Source organism: Bactrocera tryoni, chromosome 3 (genome assembly GCF_016617805.1).
Source record: "Bactrocera tryoni isolate S06 chromosome 3, CSIRO_BtryS06_freeze2, whole genome shotgun sequence".
NCBI lineage: Eukaryota > Metazoa > Arthropoda > Insecta > Diptera > Tephritidae > Bactrocera > Bactrocera tryoni.
The window spans coordinates 24,227,597-24,249,023 of NC_052501.1; the positions used below are offsets into that span (position 1 = coordinate 24,227,597).

Here is a 21,427-nt window from a genome sequence, read left to right on the forward strand (position 1 = left end):
GCGTTGCATACCCAAAATATCCACCAAAATCGTTTGAACGGACTTGCGAGAGATGTTTAGCTCTCTGGCAATCTCTCTAGCATCTGCCTAACGATTTTCAAGCACCATATCCTTCATTTTTTAATATTTTCATCAGTTGACGACGCTTTAGTCGTTTATATTTCTCTCAGCAAGCTCAGGTTGCAAGTGATAATGTAAGCGTCCTATCAACAGATCATAGATTACGACTTCTAACGTATTGTTATAGCTTCCAGGCACAAAACGAAAATAATAGATGAATTTATCGCACAATATAGCATGGTTCGAGGTCTATTTACATATTTTTAGTAGAATTGAAATAATTCATATATCTTAAATATGCAAATATAAATATTTTTCTCGATTGAATTAGAAGACAACTTAAGCAGGTTGAAACGTAAGGCTCACTAGTTTTATTTTGTCAACCATGAATATGACGTTCTCGGCCGCTCCAAGGACATAATATACACGTAGTAGGTTTGTATACCAAATAGTCGTTAGCTGTTCTGTTGCGCTGTGGTTACAGCTCTGTCCTAAATTGACACTGAAAAGCTACTTAACAACTAGTTTACTTTTCTAATCAGTATCACCTATCCTTCAGATGGGTGTACAGGTGTATTTTCAGCAAAATTTGATACCAAAATCGTTTACCAGACCACCGCAGCGTCTTCCAAGCGGAGATCACAGCAATTAAAAAAATGCCTTCTTCAAAAGTTTTGTGCTAACAACAAGGAATATTTTTATATATACATATAAGATAGCAAAGCGGTTGTGAAATCACTAAAGCCCCTTTTAGTTGATCTAACATCGTATTTCATGATAAATCTGCAGTAGATTCCAGTACATAATGATATTCCTGGTAACTGTGAAGCTGATGAACTAGCCAGGTCAGGCATCGGCCATCAATTAGTGTGGGAAAAGGAAGGAATTATATGACTCTCAATCGACAAATAGTTTAAAAATACAGTTGAGTTTCGGTAGCAATACCTAGCTTGCTCAAAGGCTGTCAAAAGTGGCATGAATGGAATTCGGGCCGCCCAATCCAAATATTTAAATTCATAAAGGAATGATATAAGAACTTTAGTTGAAGTGCTAAAAAATCAGTGTTTGCAGATATGCCAGCAGACTAGGAACACCAGATATACTCTCCGCCCGCCCAACGAAAATCAGCCGGGTCATTAAAGGCAAGAGAGTTTTTTAAGCGTCAAGATTTAAACTGCTCAGCTAGAGGAACAAAAATTTCAACAGCTATGAGTTTAAAATATGACTAATTATTACGATTTTATTTATTGAGAGAAAGCAATATATATTTTTGTTTTTTAATTTTGAAAAAAGAATCAGATAAAATCTAATGTGCAGAGATGAGAAATAAAATCAGGACATATCTGTATGCGACATATTGATTCAATAAGTTCAAAATTTGATCTAAATTTTTAGTAGTATGGGTATAAACTGCCTCGAAAACCGAACCGGAATATTAAATTGAGCTTCAGAGAGGACAAAAGAACTGCTAATTGTTCCATTCAGGATTTTTACTATGAATATAACACCAAGCATTTCTCAACGACTAGTAAGTGTAGATAAAATAATAAATTTTAAACGACTAGTATGTGGAGGAAACCTCAAGAATCCCATCGAATATGCCCTAAGGAGAAAGTAAAAATTGTTTTTGAACCGACTCTAACTTGTCAGAATGGGTTTGGTTACTAGGGTTCCACACAACAGAGCCACATTCCAATACTGGTCTAACCAAGATTGTAAAATGTGTTTTAGTAACATACGGATATCTAAATTCTTGATACAAACGTTTAACAAAATTATCCTTGTCAAAGGCAAGACGATATATTTGGCACTATTTTTTCAGGAAGCATGAGGGTATCGTATCTCGACCGAAATTAGAAGATGATTTTAACTTATTTCAATTAAGTAAGACGTCTTCTTCAGAAATTATTTGAGTGATTCAGTTCTTCGGATAGAGCATAAGCTGATAGCAAAACATTTTAGGAGAATTAGTAATATAGTTTTCTTTGAAAAATTCCGCAAACAAAATAAAGTGATTAATAAGATTAGCTTTTAGAAGCGGTCAAGAATTAGAAAAAGAAGAGACTCTAATACATCTTCAAATCGAATGTAAAGCTTTTTATAGGAAAATAAAGGCAACTGAGCGTTTATTTGCGATATTTGGGAAGTTGCACAAATAAAACGTTGTAGTGAAGAACTTCGTCAGGAGCACAGGATGGTTCTCAGAGAAAACAGTAACTCGAGGGAGAGAATTTTAGTACCGATGACTTCACAATGAGCATCCTGGAGGCCTAGCTCCGTCATCAGATAGCCATTAGCCTACTCTCTCAAAACTGGATGGTTGTTATAAGCTTTTATATAAAGAGTTTTTGAATATAAAAATAAGTGGCAATATATACAGCTTGTTCATAGCAGCGTAGTAATTTTAAATTTATCTCCTTAATTTCCTTTAGGACGATGCTGAAATGGATTTGAGACACGCTACAATGCCTTGATTGTTAACTAGCGCCACAACCACGTAGCCCAAAGCCTTCACATAGCCAACTATTTATGTCTCATTTCTTTGATATTTTTAGAGCAATAGCTATAACGGTCTAACCTTATTTTGCTGCCATAATAATTTTGTTTCTTCTTGTGATTTTTTCGTTCTTAATCAATCACTTTTCGACTTCACTGGAATTATTTTAATTGCTCATATAGCCTGTTGCTATTTGCTCTAAAAGACCACGTTCATATGAACAATAAAATTAAACCGAAATTGTGAGTGCAATTTTTTGAATGTTAGGTCTGGATATAAAGCATACATTCATACATGCTGATAATAGCAATTTTCATTAAAAACATTTCTTAAAAAAGTTTTTTTGAATTATTGTTTACTAAAATCGCCAGTAAATCACAGTAACAAAACAACTTTAGTTTTTCTTTAGAACACCTCTTGCTCAAATGGCAATATCTCTACATGCGTAATGACTTAAGAATAACGAAATCAAGCGCAATTTAAGAAAAATCTGCTAATTTCGTTCGACTATGCACTTGCTTCGAAATTCTCTAATAGACAAACTTTTACCAAGCCTCAGTTAAGCAAATAACTTTCATCACAATCAATTATCAGCCAACAGATCAGCAATCAGAGCCCGGCGATAACGGTATTAATGCAGAGCAGCGCATACCCTGAGTGAATCTCAAGCAGCGCTTAATGACTTTGGCAAAAGTAAATTTGACTGAAATGTAATCACAAAAGTCAGCAAGCGATGGCTTGCGCTTTGCCAAGTAAATTTGTGACTCTTCTTTTTCTATATCTTTTCCACAGATTTTTTGTTGTTGGCCAGCCATTTGGGTATGCTAGCACTTTCATGCCCAAACTTTTGCACATTTCAGTGCATAAATGTTTAAGCAACCCAACAGCAATGCGACGCGCGTGTGTGTGTGTTGTTGTTGGCTGGAAATTTCCATGCGTCAAACGGCGGAGCAACACTCCGCATTCCCACAGAGGACAGCAGGCAGTGCGGAATGTTGGCCGGGGAAAAGGCGAGTAATCGAATTCGGCTGTCGCTACTAGTTCAAGTACGAAGTGTACATTAAGTGTGGTACTCAAGTCATGTAAGTGTAATGGGAAAGTGCACAGCTTCCAAGCGGCTTTTGGCGCCTGACAACGCAACTTTGCATGTTACTCATACGCAGTGGCGCACAGAGCGCATTCATGAGCACGTGTATACTTATAAGCTTATATGTATGTGTGTGCAAGTGTATATGTTTTCGTCATTGTATATATGTGTTTGTAAAGAATTTCTGCTCGTGCTTCTATGCAAATATTGGTGCGCGTGTGTGTACTGTGCGTACCAACAAACACATAAGCAACTTCATGCACGTAATCACTGTTGTTATTTGAGAATTTAAAAGTCATTATAACTTGGAGTTTGTGCCACACGCTTGTCAGCTCACACTTTCTAGATTTCTAGATTATTTTACAACAAAGTGCAGTGCTGGTGAAAATGTGCTTGAAATTTTAAGTTTTGCAACTTTTGAGTGCTTTCGGATGCTGAATTTGGTGGGAAATTGGCGATATCGATAGCTGTTAAACTTCCTGAGATTTTGATATAATTTTCTGTGGCAGGTGTTATTTTAGAAATATGGTTATATATGTATACAAGAATCTTATAGAAAAGTGTTGCATATATTACATAAAATTGTGAATAGTTTTAAACTAACCAGAAGGCCGGGAATTATTACAATGTCTATAGTGGGTTTAGATGACCGCATGAACCGATTTCATACATTTTCAGCAAGCACCCATATTATACCCAATATAACATGTACATATATAGTATAAAAACAATAAACAAACGTTACTTCCGACTACACCGAAGCTTTAATGCCTTCTCATGGGGCATTTGTTATAGTATAATAGGGTATAAAAGGATTTTGTATCTTGGTTTTGTATGGTGCCTATATGCTATAGTAGTCCGATCTGAACAATTTCTTCGCATATTGTACCGTTGCTTTGGATAAAATTTCATGTGAAATTTCGTGCAAATATCTCGTCAAATAAAAAAGTTTTCCATACAAGAACGAGGTTGTGATCGATAAGTTTATATGACAGCTATATGCTGTTGTAGTCCGATTTTATTAATTTTTATCAAATATTCTACCATTGGATTGTGCAATAATCTTTGCTAAATTTGGTGAAAATATCTCGTCAAATAAAAAAGTTTTCCATACAAGGGTTAGACTGTGATGGTTCAGTTTGTATGACAGCTATACGCTATAGTGGTTCGATATCATCGGTTTTGACAAATAAGCGGCTTATTGATGAAAAAAGAACGCGTGCAAAATTTGAGGCCGATATCTCAAAAACTGAGTGACTAGATCGCGTATATACAGACAGAGAAGATAGTGACTCAACCCATCATGCAGATGATTTATAGATATATTTTCGGTCGTAAGTCGAACAGAGGAACGGAAATTATTATATTAGATATATAGTCAGATGTAATTCACATGTAGATTTCACTTCTCCGGTTAGTGAATTCGTGGTTGTTGTAGGATTATGCACATTTGCCTACTGTTGAGATAATACATTTCACCAAAAAGCGGGCAGTATCATGCCTAATGTGCAATTATCAGTAGAATGCAACTTTAATTAATATGTTTCAAAATTTAATATTTCTTGTGCCCAATTAACGCAGAGCTATTTCTTTAATCGCCACATAAACTGCATTGTACGGCACTGTACTGAGTACTGCGTGAATATTTGTAGGGCGAAGTTATGTATACCGAGGTAAGGGGATTTATATTACCCTTATAAAAAGGCAGCATGATTTATTTTGAGAGCAAACATAAGCTAAAATAAGGTTTAAACATTTCTTTGTACTCTCCTATAGACAGGTAAATTATGCTACGTTACTCATACGCAGTGGTGTCCATATTTCTATTAGTTTGCTAATATGTGATATTTAAGAGTATATTTGTATTTACGAGCATCTATTCCATCTAAAATACTGAAATTTTATAAAATTTGAAAGGTTTTGGCGCCAGTTAACAGTTTGATGAAGTAGAAGAAATAGTTTCTCAGATATTTCCGTTTAAAGCACATACTTTTTAAAACAGTTGGCACTGGCAGTGTAAAATCGTCTTGACTTAACTACTACTTTGAAAATTAAAAAAAAAAAGTTTAGTCTTTCCACCTGATCAAATTTGACCCGGACTGAAAAAAGTAGACCTTCTGCTTATATTAAACATGAACTTTTGCAATCCAGGTCAAATTTGATATAAATTATCCAAATTTCTACAAACTAGCTATAAAACACGGCAAGTATGGCCTTCAGTACTTTCAGCGAATTTTGGGTTTTATTCGGCCATTCGCTAGATTGTTAGATCTCGTCACAATATTATTAGCGTTTGATGAATATAGATTTATCAAAATAGTTGCCTCCACTTTGTCAAGTACTTCTTTTGCGACCTCTACTCGATGTTGTTTTGCAAAAGATTCAAGTATTTTGGTTATAACTAGTATTGACACGCTTAATACACAAAATATTAAACGAAATGTATGGAGTCGATCTAAAAGAGTTGTTGAGATGCTCTGCTATGTCTCCAATGCTAACACGAAGATTTTCAAACACTGTTTCTTTAACTTTTTTGATGTTGTCGCCATTAGCCGTGGTGGTGACTCGTTTGATGACTTCGCGATCTTCACTGAATGCTCTTTTCCTCCCAAATACTTGTGTTTATGATAATGATATTTTCATGTTACTATTTATATCGATTTCGTAGTCGTTTTTTAATAGGAAACACAAAATTTTAAGCAAATATCATGTTAATTTTTTTTCATGATACAAATCGAAGCCAGTCGAAGCTTTCGAGTCGTAAAAATCAGCTCCCAAGCATGCACAAATTGGCATATAAAAATCATGAGCATTAGAACATGCGACATCAATCTAGGAGTTTTTTGTATGTATTTCGTTAGCGCACGCCATTTAATTCGACCAGTCCGTATCATATTTGATCATGTGGTACTGCTAATAAATATTCGAAATTGAACTTTCTTATTTACATTGCATTATATATATGACATTAACATGCCTTGTCTTTTGGCTTTTTAAATTGTATTATGTGTGGAGTCATTCTCGAGAAGAAGATGAATTCTCTTGATCAAAGAAACGTTCTGAAGTCATCACAAATTTGCGCATGATTAAAAAGAGTATGCGAAAATTACTTCAATGTATTGGTGGGTCAATAATAAAGTGTTCATATTTTATCTTACCATCTTGCAAATAACTACGGCAAGCGGTCGGTTAAATGTGTACACCTTGGCGTATAAGTAACAATTGGTTTTAATTGATTTTTAAACCCTGAACAGGGCATACTAAGTTTGCCACGAAGATTATAAAACCGAGAAGAAAACGTGCGAGATCTTATGGGATATATATGTATATAACTTGTCGATATTATATAGACCATATATATATAAATCATCAACGTAACTGGCTGAGTCAATTTTGCCTAAGTCTGTCTGTCTGTCGTCCGTCTGTCTGTATATACACGTGAAATTTTGCACATCATCTTTTCTCTCCAAGAAGCTGCTCTCTTGTCGGAATTTTCGATATCGGAGCACTATAGCATATAGCTGCCATACAAACTCAACGATCGGAATCGAGTGCTTGTAAGGAAAACTTTTTCATTTGATGAGATAAATTCACCAAAGCGGTAGAATCTTCGAAGAAATTGTTCAGATCGGATAATATAGCTTGTAGCTGCCATACAAATTGAACTATCGGAATCAAATGCTTGTATGTAAACTTTTTTATTTGTGAAGGGTATCACAGCTTATGTGCAGCCAAAGTTAACGTTTTCTCTTGATTTTTCTTTTTTAATTTTTACCTGTTGAATATAAGAACAGTTCCATAACTTTTTCCTACAACCATCAGAAGGCAAGTGTATGCGTTAATAATAAATAATAAGACTGCACGAAAGCAATCACACATATTTGTATATAAATTGAAAATGTTGCAACATGTTGTTGTAGCAAATATTACGCCACTAAGCCATGCAGACAGGGAAGAGAATGCTGTTGTTGCAAATAGTTTCAACATATTTTGCGCTGCACACATTGTGCATGTGGCAATCAGGCAGCTTATAACGGTGGCAGAGCGTTGTGGAGTGAAAAGAATAAATAATATCGAAACTAAAACAAAAAAGCCGAGTGAAACAATAAACTACACAATGCGAGGAAAAGTGATATTGTGATATTTGTAATCTGCTGCCTGTCGACGTGCCACTCAGCAGCGCCTGAACACACCAAGGCACACACACATCGCCACTGGCGGCGCATAACATCGATTGCACCTGTTGAGTGGCACACACATACACACACACAAGCTGCCATACTTAAATATGCGCAATGCATTGTACTACACCATGCTAGGTCCGCCTTCTACCTCAACCGCTTTACCCAGCGCGTTAGTTAGTCTTGCAGTTTTCTCCATTTCCTTCGGTATTGCTGTTGTTGTTGTTCCTGCCGTGTATTGTCTGCGCAAAATGTACATTTCCCTCCACGTCACGCCGCATTTTGCCCGCTGATTGCTCATTTCACTGCCTTGCGGCACAAATCTGTTCATTCAGCCTTTTGTTCTCATCGCATATAGTGCATACCGGTGCGAGTTCGTGTGCGTATGTATGTGTGTGAGAGCGTCTATCACCAGGCACTGCTCCTGGTTTAAGTGGCACTATGCCTTTCGTGTTCCATATTTTATCAACGAAACACAAATACTTCCACTTCTTTTCACTTCATGTCTGCTGAGTGGACGGAGGGAGGCTCTCCGGAGTTGCCTTATTTCACTTCCGGCGTTGTTCATTTTCAATTCTTTTCATACTTCTCTTGTGTTTTGATTTTTGTTATTTTTTGTAACTATTTTTGACATTAAATTGTATTAATTTCTTTCGACTGACAGTTCCATTCATATATAAATGTACGTATATATGTATCTACCATATACATATATACCGTTCATTATATACATATATAATAAAAACATACATTTGTAAGACATCACTTGTTCATTTCCAATCTCAGATACAATTTTCTTAATTTTCATTTTTAGTATAAATTAACTTAAATTAAATTTATAACTTAATGTTTCGAAACTGTTGTAGCACAACTTTCGTTAGCTCGATTCGGTATCGTAAAACAATATTATCAAACAGGATTTAAAGGAAACTCTGTAAGATCTGAAGATAATGTACAAGTTTCTCTTTTTGTTGTTGTTTTGAGGATTGTGTCCGTTGACCGTCCGTGACCGGATGAAAATACAGATTCGTTCCGGTTAGCTGGGCCCGTCTAACGTGAAAACAGCAAAGATTCTTCGTGAGCAATGCTTAAGAAGTAGGATTCCAAATGTCTTCACTTTATTGACCATGCTTATGTGGCATAGTTTTTTCAATTTCTAAATCTCACCGCTCATGAGTTCTACCAGTGCATTTGAGCTTGAAAAGCCATATCAAATATTTGAAAAATTCTTAGGATAAAGAGGTTAAGTGGATTGCTAAATATATATTTTCAATGACAAGCTGCAGCAAAAACCGTGATATGGATTTTTTAGGTTAGGTTTGGTCACGTAAATAGGCTGATATTCGTAAGACCACTAATAATCTCACTTGAACAAATGGAGACGTCTGTTCGATGAGATGTCTAGAACTCTTAGGTAGAGCTCAAAAAGTTCGTCGCACGTCTACAAATCCCTTAGAGCCAACCGCAAATTTACTGAGCTGTCTAATAGTTATCTACTCCAGGCACTTCGCTGGGTTCGCAGAAGGTATGGCAACCAATATGCTTTAAGCTTAGTCTCGCGAAACATGGACAGTGAAGGAAAGAGTGTTTAGATATTTCCACCTCATCTTACTAAAGGCAACTTTGACAAGTTGTGCTCTACAAAAGCTTTAGCCTGACCGCGTAAGTGCCAATGGGACACTATCCACTTAGGGCACCTATCATTGCGACCATGTGAACCTTGCTAAGATGCTTTCCACTCTGGCCCAGAAGGCTTTCGCAACCACTGATCCAGTGCCCGAGCATACAACGACAGGAAAATACCAGCTCTTGCTTATCCTAATGAGAATTAGGTAAGGGTGCATATTCTAGTGAGCTGAACGGCTTTACAGTTTCCGATGATTCGGTTGTGACCGGCCCTACAGAAATGTTTAATATGTACTTAACTTGATGTTTCATGCAGTGATGTGGGTTTGTAAGCCAAGCCAATGCCAAGGTGTTGACGGTATTTTACTTTCTTTCCTCACTTCTGACTGGTAAACCTTGAGTTCTCAATGGGACAAGTGAGTATATGCTAGAGTTATAAAAAGGGGAATTCGAGTAAGGTGTTATATTTCTTAAAAAGGTTACTATTAGTAGTTATGTCATCTTTTTTTTTAGAATACAGCGGCTGGCCGAAGGTATCTAGAGAATATTATACACCATATTTGGATTAAGTAGTATTAGGATTTGCTGATAAAGGTTACAAAAACCCTTGTGTTATAGGATAGTAGAGATTATGCGTTACTCATACGCAGTGTTGTCCATATCAGTTTGCCAAATAAGTGATATTTGTGAATATATATATTTACTTGTTTATATTCCACACGATCTGAAGTACTAAAACTCTTTTGAAAGTGAATTTTATTAAAGCAACCCTATTTTTAACTCTTCTACCTGATCAAATTTGACCCGGACTGGAGAACTTTTTTTGAATTTTTGTTGTTTGTGTTTTAAGTAAATTTTTTAGCGCCATTCATTAGATTATTGGATAGATTCGACGTATTACTCATAAGCCCTAGTCTCTGAACTACTAATAAAGCGTTTGATAAATTATATCTCGAATCACTCTTTGGCAAAAAAATCACGTTTAAGGGAAATTGGCAAAATTATACTACTGTAGAATATGGTACTTGGAATTAGAAAATATTATTATTGTCTACAGGGTCCGGCACTCGAAGTGTAACCAACTTCAGACCGTTCGCGCAGTTGTCGCACTGGAATCAGCTCTTTATAAATTTGCTGAATGACAGTTCGGAGTGTTGTTCACAAGTGTACAAAAGCGTTTTGCCAAAAGTGAACGCGAAAAAAAGTGATCAGCGATGGAATTCAAACGTAATAATGTGATTGCTTTATATTTAGCTGGAAAATCACAGCCAGCCTGTTCGTGAGCTCAAACACCTTAATGGGAATAAAGTTTTTGTTCATTGCACCTTCACTCGTTACAATGATACTGGTAGCATCGCAAAATGCCATGGAGGTGGTCATCAAAAGACTGCAACGTCACGTGAATTGGTTCAGAAAGTGAAGAAGCGACTTGAGCGAAATCCACGACGAAGTGCCAATCAAATGGCTAAAGAACTGAAAATATCCGACCTCAGCATCCGACGCTTATTGAAAAATGAGCTCAAGGTCAACCCTTACAAGTTCCAAAAGGCCCATGATCTCACACCGAAGCAGCAACAAGTAAGACTTGAGAAAGCGAAGCAGTTGCTTTGCTTGGCCGAAAGCGGTCAAATTCCGAACATTGTGTTTTGTGACGAAAAAATTTTTCCAATTGAGCAATTCGTAAACTCTCAAAACGATAGGGTTTACTTGACCGACCATTCATACGAGAATCTATGTCATCGGTTGGCCACCAGGAGGCAGCACCCGCCACAAATAATGGTTTCGGCCGCTGTCACCGCAGATGGGCGCTCTCCAATTGTTTTCATCGGGCCTGGCGCCAAAGTAAATGTGATATATTAACGGGAAAGTGTTCTGGAGGCTGCTTTGAAGCCGTGGACAAACGAACATTTCAGTCGCAAAACATGGACGTTTCAACAAGACTCAAAACCGTCTCACAAAGCGCGAGTGAACCAAGAATGGCTGAAAAACAACATTCCGAACTTCATTACGACCACACAATGGCTCTCGAATTCACCAGATGCGAATCCAATGGATTATTCTCTCTGGACCATTTTGGAGAACAAGGTCCGTAGTAAAAAATACACCAGTCTCGAGATGCTGAAGAAAGCGATTGTCCATGTGTTGGCCAAAATACCGGCAAATCACATTCGGCCATCTTGCGATTCGTTTTTTGATCGTCTCAAGGCCATAGTTAAGCAAAAGGTGGTCATATCGAGTGAATTTGTCCTTAATTTATGATTATTTTCACACATTCTGTACTTTAAAATAAATAAAAATAATTTTCCAAACCGAATTTATGGCTTTTTTAATTGTGTACCCAATTCGAACTTGTACTTAGTCCTGCCATAAGTTAGTTCTGGTACAAGATCAGGGTGTTATGAATGAATGGAATAGAACATATTTTCTATCTCGTTTTACTTTCTCCTAATTATAGATTCGCTGAAGCTCTAAAAAGATATTTGAAAATTTATTTTGATAGAGAAATTTGGAATTTTTACACTTCTCAATTCAAAAATTTGTAGTTTGTCGAAGGGAAAACTTTATTCGATTAGAAGTTTACAGTTACTTGACGACTATGATAATAGAGGCTGTTTTTTTTCTAATTTGGGTTGCTAAACTCGAAAATGACAATGAAAATTTCCTAACGCGTAGGGTTTTTTGTGTTCTAAGCACTTCAGTCAAAATTTTTGCTTTCGGATTAAGTAGTGGTTAAGTAGTGTTATTTAGTAATTTTTAATTTTTTTTTGTCGGCAGATTAAAATATTTATTTTTACATATTTTTTATCAACAATAACTTTTAACACATATCTAAACAACAATTGGAGTGATGTAAAAATTATGTGTTTGCATTTGCGAAATGTGCTTCTCATCTGCAGCTGCAATCAGCTCATTTGAAATGTGTCGCATTCCAGACAGCCCCACGGCACTTTTTATTCCAATGAATTCATGCTGGATTGCAATACTTTTGCTTGCGTGCCTGTATTTGTGGGCGCTTTGTTAAGCCCGAGCTGCCGCTGCTGCTGCTTTAGGGGACTTTTGCAATATGACAAGCATGCTTTTACAAGTGCGAGATGCGAATAGTATGTAGCTCTAATTGTTGTTTTCTGCATATCCTTAAATGGCATACATTTTTGTTTTCCAAAGCTAAATATGTGAAATATTCCAAGCGGCCTTAGTCGAGCTATTTTTAGTTGGCATAAAAAACTATTTTTTTTTGTTATTTTATTTATTTAAGTAATTTAAGCAGCATTTTGTTAAATTAAATGCAATAGATTTTCATTAAAATTGCTAACAAATTCTATACAAAGTTTTTACGTAAGTTCAAAAAATCACTCATACGCCCTGTCATACCTGCCTGCAATCGCTTTCACGCTTGGCTTGCTAAGCTACAAAGCAAATAAATTCCTAATACACTTCGAAAGCACAATATTTAGCGCATTTTATAGCAAGTGCTCAGCTACAATAACAACAATGTAGGCGACAAACAAAAGCAAGTCATCTGCAGCAGCGTTTAATGGCAAGTTGGCAAAGTTATTCAGTGTAAAGTGCAATCGATTTGCGGCTTTTACATCTTAAATGAAAATCTTAAATTTCCTGCTTGCACACGCACGAGTGCCTACAACAGTTTTTGTGTAAATTTAGCTGAAAGTTTTCATTCGGTTGCCTGCTCGCTTGCTTGCTGTTTGCTTGTGCTAAGCAATCGAGCTAAAATACTATTTAAATGTACTAAGTTATAGCTATATGGGTGTATGTGTGCGCTTCTGTAGCTTGCTGCTGTTTTGAGTGAAATTTGAGGAACTCATTTTTGTGTTTTGTTGCGAAATTTCTTCATTTCTTCTTTGTTATTTGGTGGATTTCTTTTTGAGTAATTTTTACGTGTGCTGTCTTCTCATAGCTAAATCTGCTTTTTAACCTTTTTAATCTCACTTATTACATTTCTTGGGTTTCTGCGAATTTTATTCCACTCATTTGACTCCCTTAGTCACTTTCGTATTAAATTTCTTGTGCTTACACATTCACATTCGCACGAATCGACGCTTGAATTTGGGTTAACAAATATCCAGTTTTATTTGCATTGTTTTTGTTTTAACTGTATATGCTTGCTCCGCTTTCAAAGCATTCCGGGCGCTCATTTAAAACTCTTTTGAATGCGTTTTCAGCGTCCTTTGATTACGTTTTCTTTTTGGGTTTCTCTTTTGGCAATTTTGTTTGGAATACTAGCTCTGCTTTAGACACGTATGTGCGTGTGTGTGCTTGCATACAGATATGACAATAAGTGTTTTTGATTGTCTTCCTGCATCGTTGTTGCATTAAGTATTAAATTTTGAAAATTGGTTAAATTGAGAGGGAAAGTTTGAAGTTCGACCGAATTGCTCTGAATAAAATCTTAAAGGCAAAACTTAATCCTGAGATTTTATAAAACATTTTTAAATTTAAACTTTTTTATTGAATCCCCAAAAAAATGTATCATTTGGTGCGGCTTATGGCATGACGGCATCATCTGGTCCTTATTCATCAGAAATAAGGCAGTAAATGCCGTCACCATCAATAGAGAGCATTATAACCAACTTTTTTCACGAAATTTGATGAAATCGGCGCGGACGATCTCTATTTCGAACTTGACGGCGCGGTATTTTAACATCACGTCATTCTTGTTGGTATACCCATTAAACCATATCTGATAGACCAATCCTTTAAAATTTGCTTGTAATAAATTTATAAGCCAGAAAATATCCTGAGTCATGTTTTTTTAGCTTAAGATTCAACCCAGAATTAATGTAGGTATAACAAAACGCCTAGTTATATTTTCTGAAATCTTATCACAATACATACAGACTCCCTTAAAGGCCATTTATTTTCAATATCGACCTTATTTTTGATAACCATTTGCCAGAAGTCCTTTGTCTGCTAGCTGAATAGCAGTAACCTAATCAACTTGTTGCCTACATTTTAGCGATAATATCATTAACATTATCCAAGTCACACACCTTTTCATGTTGAATGATAATATTTCCAAGCAACAATAAAAGTATAATGTGTAACAAATATCTATGCTATTAAAAGATATTTCAGACGGTTATCTTTCAAAATATTTTTTATTAAAGTTTGTATACCAAAAATTCACTCACACTCTTAGGCGATCTATGATTTGATGTAAATATAAGAGTTACCGAGCATTGTTTTATACCTAAAAATAGCTCAAAATATTTAAAAAATAGGTACTTTTATTTGGAATGTCCCTCAGAAGTGGGATTAATATAGTGGTATATTTTCACCAGATTTCACACCACCATCAATTTAGACTCGAACTGGTTCTTATAAACTACGAGCGCAAACCCATTCATTTAACATTTTGTTCTATAGATTGGTATTCTAGATTCTAGATTTTTATGTTCGTGTGAATTTTGATTTATATATGTCAATTAGTGTATGCTCTGCGATTTTAAACATGGAAAAAGCAAAATGAATAACGGATTTGCTTGGAGTTTTATGTTTTCAATGGAATCACGACTAAGAAATCGTTGAAAATATTGCAGGGGCGTTTTTGGAAGTCTATGTCATCAAGTTAAGGTCGTGAAGTCACCGAAAACTTGCCTCACTCGATTTATGAAAAAAATGCCAAAAAAGTGAAAGAGACAACGTTTGATAACCATCGTGTTGGCACTAGAGAGATAGCAGAGGATTTCAACTTCTCTTAAGGTTCGACCCAACACATTTTGGTTAATGTTTTGGGTATGGATAAGTCAATGCTAGATTCGTAACAAAAGACGTGAATCTTTTACAAAACGACGTCGAGTAGAGATCGCAAAAGAGACCATGAACGCATCATTAGTGCTGACGAGACGTAAATTTGTGAATATTATGTCGATATTTTCCAACAATCTAGAGAATGGCGCTCGAAAAATTTGCCGAAACCCAAAAACAAAGTTCGCTGAAGGCACTGAAAGCCACCCTAGTCAAAGCTTATAACAAGTGTATGGAAAATTGGATAGTTGGCGTGCGCGCATTGGCTCGGGAGTGATAATAAAATTTTGTATTGAATTTGATAAGATCGTATAGCTATTTTTAAGGAGCAAAATAACAGAGTTTGCCTATATTATTTTTAATGGTATTGTAGACTACAAATATTTACCAAATTGTCTCTTACCAACCAGAAATGAAAATTTTTGATGTCTTATATTAAAAACGAAACATGGATAAAAATTAAAAAATTTGTAAAATAATCTACTTTTATGAATAAATATTAAATAAAAATAGGTCTCAGTTTCTGCGATCACCTCTTTTTTCGATGAAAATTTCTTCCCAGCGAATATTCCTTTGATATCTGAAAACAGCTGATAGTCGCTGGCGCCAGATCTGGTAAATATGGTGGATGCGCAAGGAATACGAAGCCCAGTTATTGGATTTTGCCATCGTTTAACTGACTTGTGACACATTACATTCTCTTAGCGACTTTTTCTTTCAAATAAGGCTTTTTTCTGCGATTTCATCCTTCAACTGTTGTTAGTTCTTTCTTTTTCAAAAAAATTATTCCATACGCTTCCCAAAATACAGACTCGGATGACTGTCGATTGGACGTCGGAGTAAAATGATGGAGCCATGTTTCATCCATTGTCACATATCAACCTAAAAGCTCGGTTATATTACGCTTGAAGATCTGCGAACACGGGTCCGACTCATTGTTTTTGGTGAAAAGTAGGCACGCGCGGCATTCACTTTGCACGGAGCTTTCTCATACCCAACTATTCGTGAATGATATGATGTACACGTTCAGTTGATAGCTTTAGAGTGCCTGTTATCTCGAATAGCTTCATTTTACGGTCATCTAAAATTATTTTGTGTACATTTTTGATGCTTTCGTTTGTAATAACATTTTTTGGGCGTTCACTGCCTTCACCCAATTTCGTGCACATTTCACCACGTCTAAATTTAGCAAACTAATCTTTGATGGTTGATTTTCCTGGGTTGGTGTCCGTAAAATCATCACCAAGCTAAGTTTTTGCTTCAACTGTATTTTTTCTTTTCAAAAAGTAAAATTCTATTAAGACTCGAAATACATTTTTATCCATTTTTTTCACAAAAACAAAAGTTTCTTCAAACAAAATGATATTATTCAAGAACTAAGGATCTGACAGCTGTCAAATTTATACACGCGCCTTATGAAAGTTAGAGCTAACTGAAAATCATATCAATTTAATTCTAAAGCGCCGTCTATAATGTCATATAAAGCTTTGTAGTGTGATATGTGCTTAAAAATACTTCTGCTGAACTCTCATTTAGATTTCTTTCTTACAAGTTTGGTTGCTGTGAATGCTGAAGTAGGTGAGAGGTGCCTTCAGGATATATCCTTCATGCAGAAGCGGGATATGTAGCGCAAGAATGCAAGCAGATTATGCTTGGGGACTTAAAAGAGACCCTGCGGAAGTCAAACATTCATGCAAATCATCACATTTTCTCTACATAAAGCAATAATTTCTCCAAATGCAGCTGGTGTTTGTACTTTTTAATTAAATATATATTTTGATGTCACAGGAAAACCTGATTCAAAATGTGATATGAATTTTGATGCGACAGTGAATTAAAATTCTGTTAACCAGTGTTATTAAACATTGAAGAATAGGTGAAATATAGAAGATAAATTGTGTTGAATTTATTATGACTTTGTACTAAGAATGAACTGAAATTAGCTTATTATCACTTCAATAAGTAATATAATAACCAGCTTTCCGCGACACCTGTATTGGCCAACATGTAATATATCTTAGGGGAATTAAAAGTGAACATATTTTCTCAAGAATAATATTGTTTGGTGGCAAATATGTATTCGGTTGGATATTTTCCATTTTTCAGGTTCAGTTTGAAATATGCACTTCGGATACTATACCAGATAAGTTGGTAAACTTAACTAGATAGGGGATCAGGGTTGCTTTTTTGTTTTTTTTTTTTGTAAATTATACACGCTGAGGGGGGTCTTCTAAGGTTTAGAATCAATTCTAGGTTTGTTTTTCAAATACCATTTATATTGATAATTAACAGAAAATTATAAAACAAAAATTTAATTTAACTACACTTTTTGGAAGAGCTGGTAACCCTAATCAGGAAAAAAATACAACTAAAAATTGTTGGAGTACTCTTTGATTTACATTTGTCAAAATATCCAACACGATCACCAGGGTGTTAATACTTAATTACACAATATTAGTTAAATTTGTTAGATAAATGGTAACCCTATTTCAAGTAAATACTAACCGAAACACTTCAACAAATTTTTTGACTTTCATGTAAATAAAAAGTTTAACTTAAAAAATAAAATTAAAATTTCAAGAAAGTTGGCAACCCTATTGATTTATTTAGTATAAAATATTAATTTAAACACTTCAACATATTTGTTGGCTTCAATGTAATTATAAATTTTGACTTAAAAAAACAAAATAAATTAAAAGTTTTCTTAGATATGGTAACCCGATTTCGAAAAAAATACTAACTGAAACACTTCAAAACATTTGTTATAAAAAGTTATAAAGTTTACTCAAAAAAATAAAATTAATTTTTCAAGTGAAATGGCAACTCTGTCGATTATTTTTCCAGCAAATATTATCTGAAACAATTCAACATTTTTGTTGCCTGACATGTAATTATCAGGCTTAACTTCAAAAAAATAAAATAAATTTAAATTTGTTAGAGATCTGGTAACCCTGTTTCAAGAAAATACTAATTTAAGTACTTCAACACATTTGTGGACTTTCATGTTATTACATACAAAGTTTAACTTAAAAAAATAAAATTTTCAAGTGATATGGCAACCCTAGCGATTATTTTCTATTAGCTTAAATTAACACGAAAACCATATCGATCTTCAACATATAATATACTTAAATACATTTTTTGAGAGATGTGGCAACCCTATTATGACTTTTTTTGTTTAAATCAACTTAAAAACGATATCGAAAACGACTTTGTACGTGTCTCATACACATATTTTTCAATATATTATATCAATTTGGAGATTTTTTTGCTTCTGAGTAGCTTTAGAAAAAGCGGTGAAACGAACACACGATTATCATAATAATTTACACGACATAATTTGTCCTTACTTGAAGCTCTTCAAAGGTTCTTTTAGAAATAGTAGAATATAGAATAGATGAAGAAAATATGCGTTCCAGAATTTGTAGCTAAAAAGATACTTTTTTGTAGGACTCTAAAGGAACCGTTACATTAAAAGACACTACTTTTCCAAAACCGCCAACAACTCGCATTCATTCACAATTTTTGAAATATCGTTAATATTTTGTATGAAATAAAAACCTTAAAGAATTTTCACTCAATACTTGAAGTTTGTATCCACAATTTTATACTTCTATAATTTTCAAAAAAACGCTAACTGGACACAAAATTTTTCGGCCGCAGGCACAACCAAGCAATATTTACTGACGAACAAGTGAAACGAGTCAACTCACAACTTTCATGTTTGCGTATGTGTGTATATGTGAATAGTGGAAGATGTTAATGTATACACATTTAACTAACATACACATTTATCTAACATATTCAGATGTGTGTGTGATTGTGCTTGAAAGTTTCTGTAAAATGTCCGCTCTGTGGCTCAAGGATAAGTTGGGCACTAAGGCTCGATGCTGTGCAAATTGTAGGCTCACAGCAAACACAGCAAACTGAAAATATAAAAATAAAATAAACACAAAAATAAATAAAAAAACGCACAAGTAAATAACTTTAGTGCTAAGAAAGACTTGCTACATTTAACGAGACGACCCAGTTAACCGAACTGGCCGGCCTGCTTACGCATGAGCTCTTCCGGCGCTTTATAATTTGAAGACTAGCCGCTAACACACAGCCACACATACTTCTCCGTCTTTATATATGTCGGCGTGTGTTTGTGTATTTGCTGCTCAGCCTGCTCTGTTGGCAAGTTTTCTTCAAGGCCATTAATTTGACGCTGCACTCGCTTCGGCGAAGAAAAAAGTGTTGTTGGGCTATTTATGTGGTTGTTGTTGTGCCTATGCGGTGCTACTGCAGCAGTTGTTTGTTGTTATATTTGTAGTCTACAGACAATTTTTCTCAACAAACCGTTGAGATTTGGTATGTGTGCGTGTGTGTAGTAGCTGCGGCGAGCGAGCAAAAAATATATGACCGCCATTTATAGTAAAATCTAAGGACTTCGCGTGCGCAGTTTATTTTTCTATATTTATATTTTATTGTGAAAAAATGAAAACAAGAAAAACTTTTAACTCCGTCGAAGCTATAATGCCTTTCACACACAAAATTTTTTTCATAGATGGGTTTGATCGGTCAGTTTGTATGGCAGCTATATGCTATAGTTGTCTAATCTAAACAATTTTTACGGGAATTGCACAATTGCTTAAGACAATAACATATGCCAAATTTCGTGAAGATATAACTTTAAATAAAATAGTTTTCCATATAAGCACTTGATTCCGTTCGCTCAGTTTGTATGGCAGCTGTATGCTATAGTTGTCCAATCTGAACAATTTCTTTGGAGATTACACCACTCAATTAGACAATAATATGTGAGAAATTTCGTGGAGATATTTTGTCAAATGAAAGAGTTTTCCATACAAGCACTTGGTTCCGAACGTTCAGTTTGTATGGCAGCTGTATGCTATATAAATTCGATATCGACAGTTCTCACTAGTGAGAAGCTTCTTGTTGAGAAAAGGACGTGTGCAAAATTTTAGATCGATATCTCAAAAACTGAGGGACTAGTGCGCGTATACACACACATGAAGACGGATATGACTAAAACAATTCAGCGCTGATTATTTATATACATTATATATATACATATATATATAATATACACATGTCTTTTATGGGTTCTCCGCTGTTTCCTCAGCGTAATATACTTCGTTCAGGGTATAACAACAATAAGACCGTAGTAAAGAGCAATTGCATGCAAGATTTTGTTTAATGTTCATCATACGCCGTGTCGTCCATTACTTGTCGCTATTTGCTACAAATATTGTAAGTACACGCTACTTTTGCGATAATTTCGCCATCTCTGTGTTGAGCATTAAATTATTGTGGCACTAATTGGTTGCGTAAACGCTTGGCGGAGGAAGTGGTGTGGCTACATTAATTACTTGCGCCCTCCCTCCATATGCTTAAGACCTTGTTAAACCCAATGCTTTGGTCTCTTTGACTTTATAACATTTTGCTATAAATTTTATTTACTTTTATACTTCAACGTTACCACTCCAATTCCTCATTTTCGTAATCTTGCTGGGCTTAGTGGCTCTTCCGTTGGCCAGTGTGAGTGATTTGCTTTTGCTGGTATTATTAAGCCTATCAAAGTAGACTCGTTAAGCTTTGAGTAGAAAGTTAAGCAGCGACAAAGCATTTCCGGTAATTACTGTGACCAAGTGCAACATGTTGCATAAATTTACAACCTTATATACAGTTGTTTGCTTTTATTGTAAGTAAGTAAGTAACGAGTTATAGCTCATTAGTAGACATTTGTTTATGAAGAGAGTATAAAAAAGTTTTAGGTACCCTAGGTAGGGTTCTAGTCATCATTGTATATAATATTTTATCATTAGAAACAAGAATCCGATACTGTTCAGTCAGTTTGTATGACAGTAACATGCTACAGTGGTCCGATATTGGAGGTTTCGACAAGTGAGCAGCTTCTTGGAGAGAAAAGAGTAGGTGCAGAACTTACGTTTGATAGATCAAAAAGTGGGGGCCTGGTACAGATTGGTTGCCCAAACTATCTCAGAATATTATAATTTATTTCTTTATACTTTAAACATATGTAAATAAAATATAATAAGGTGAGCACTAAGTGAAAAATATTTACCAAATTAAATGATCGAGTCCAGGCAGGTACATATATTTAAAAAATTAGTGGTCGATTTCGAAGCTAAAATCATGAGGCTGCTGAAGTTTAGTAATTTTGAGGTCACCAAAGGCCAACAA

The 21,427-nt window shown here is 35.2% G+C and overlaps 2 protein-coding genes across 2 annotated transcripts in view; one reads left to right on the plus strand and one right to left on the minus strand.

The window, feature by feature from the left end:
- Window positions 1-21,427, minus strand: part of LOC120772776 (calcium release-activated calcium channel protein 1) — a 167,921-nt gene that overhangs the window by 120,353 nt on the left and 26,141 nt on the right. The gene's annotated exons all lie outside the window — the stretch shown is intronic.
- LOC120772772 overlaps window positions 1-21,427 on the plus strand; it is a 497,265-nt gene that overhangs the window by 1,974 nt on the left and 473,864 nt on the right. The window lies entirely within an intron of this gene.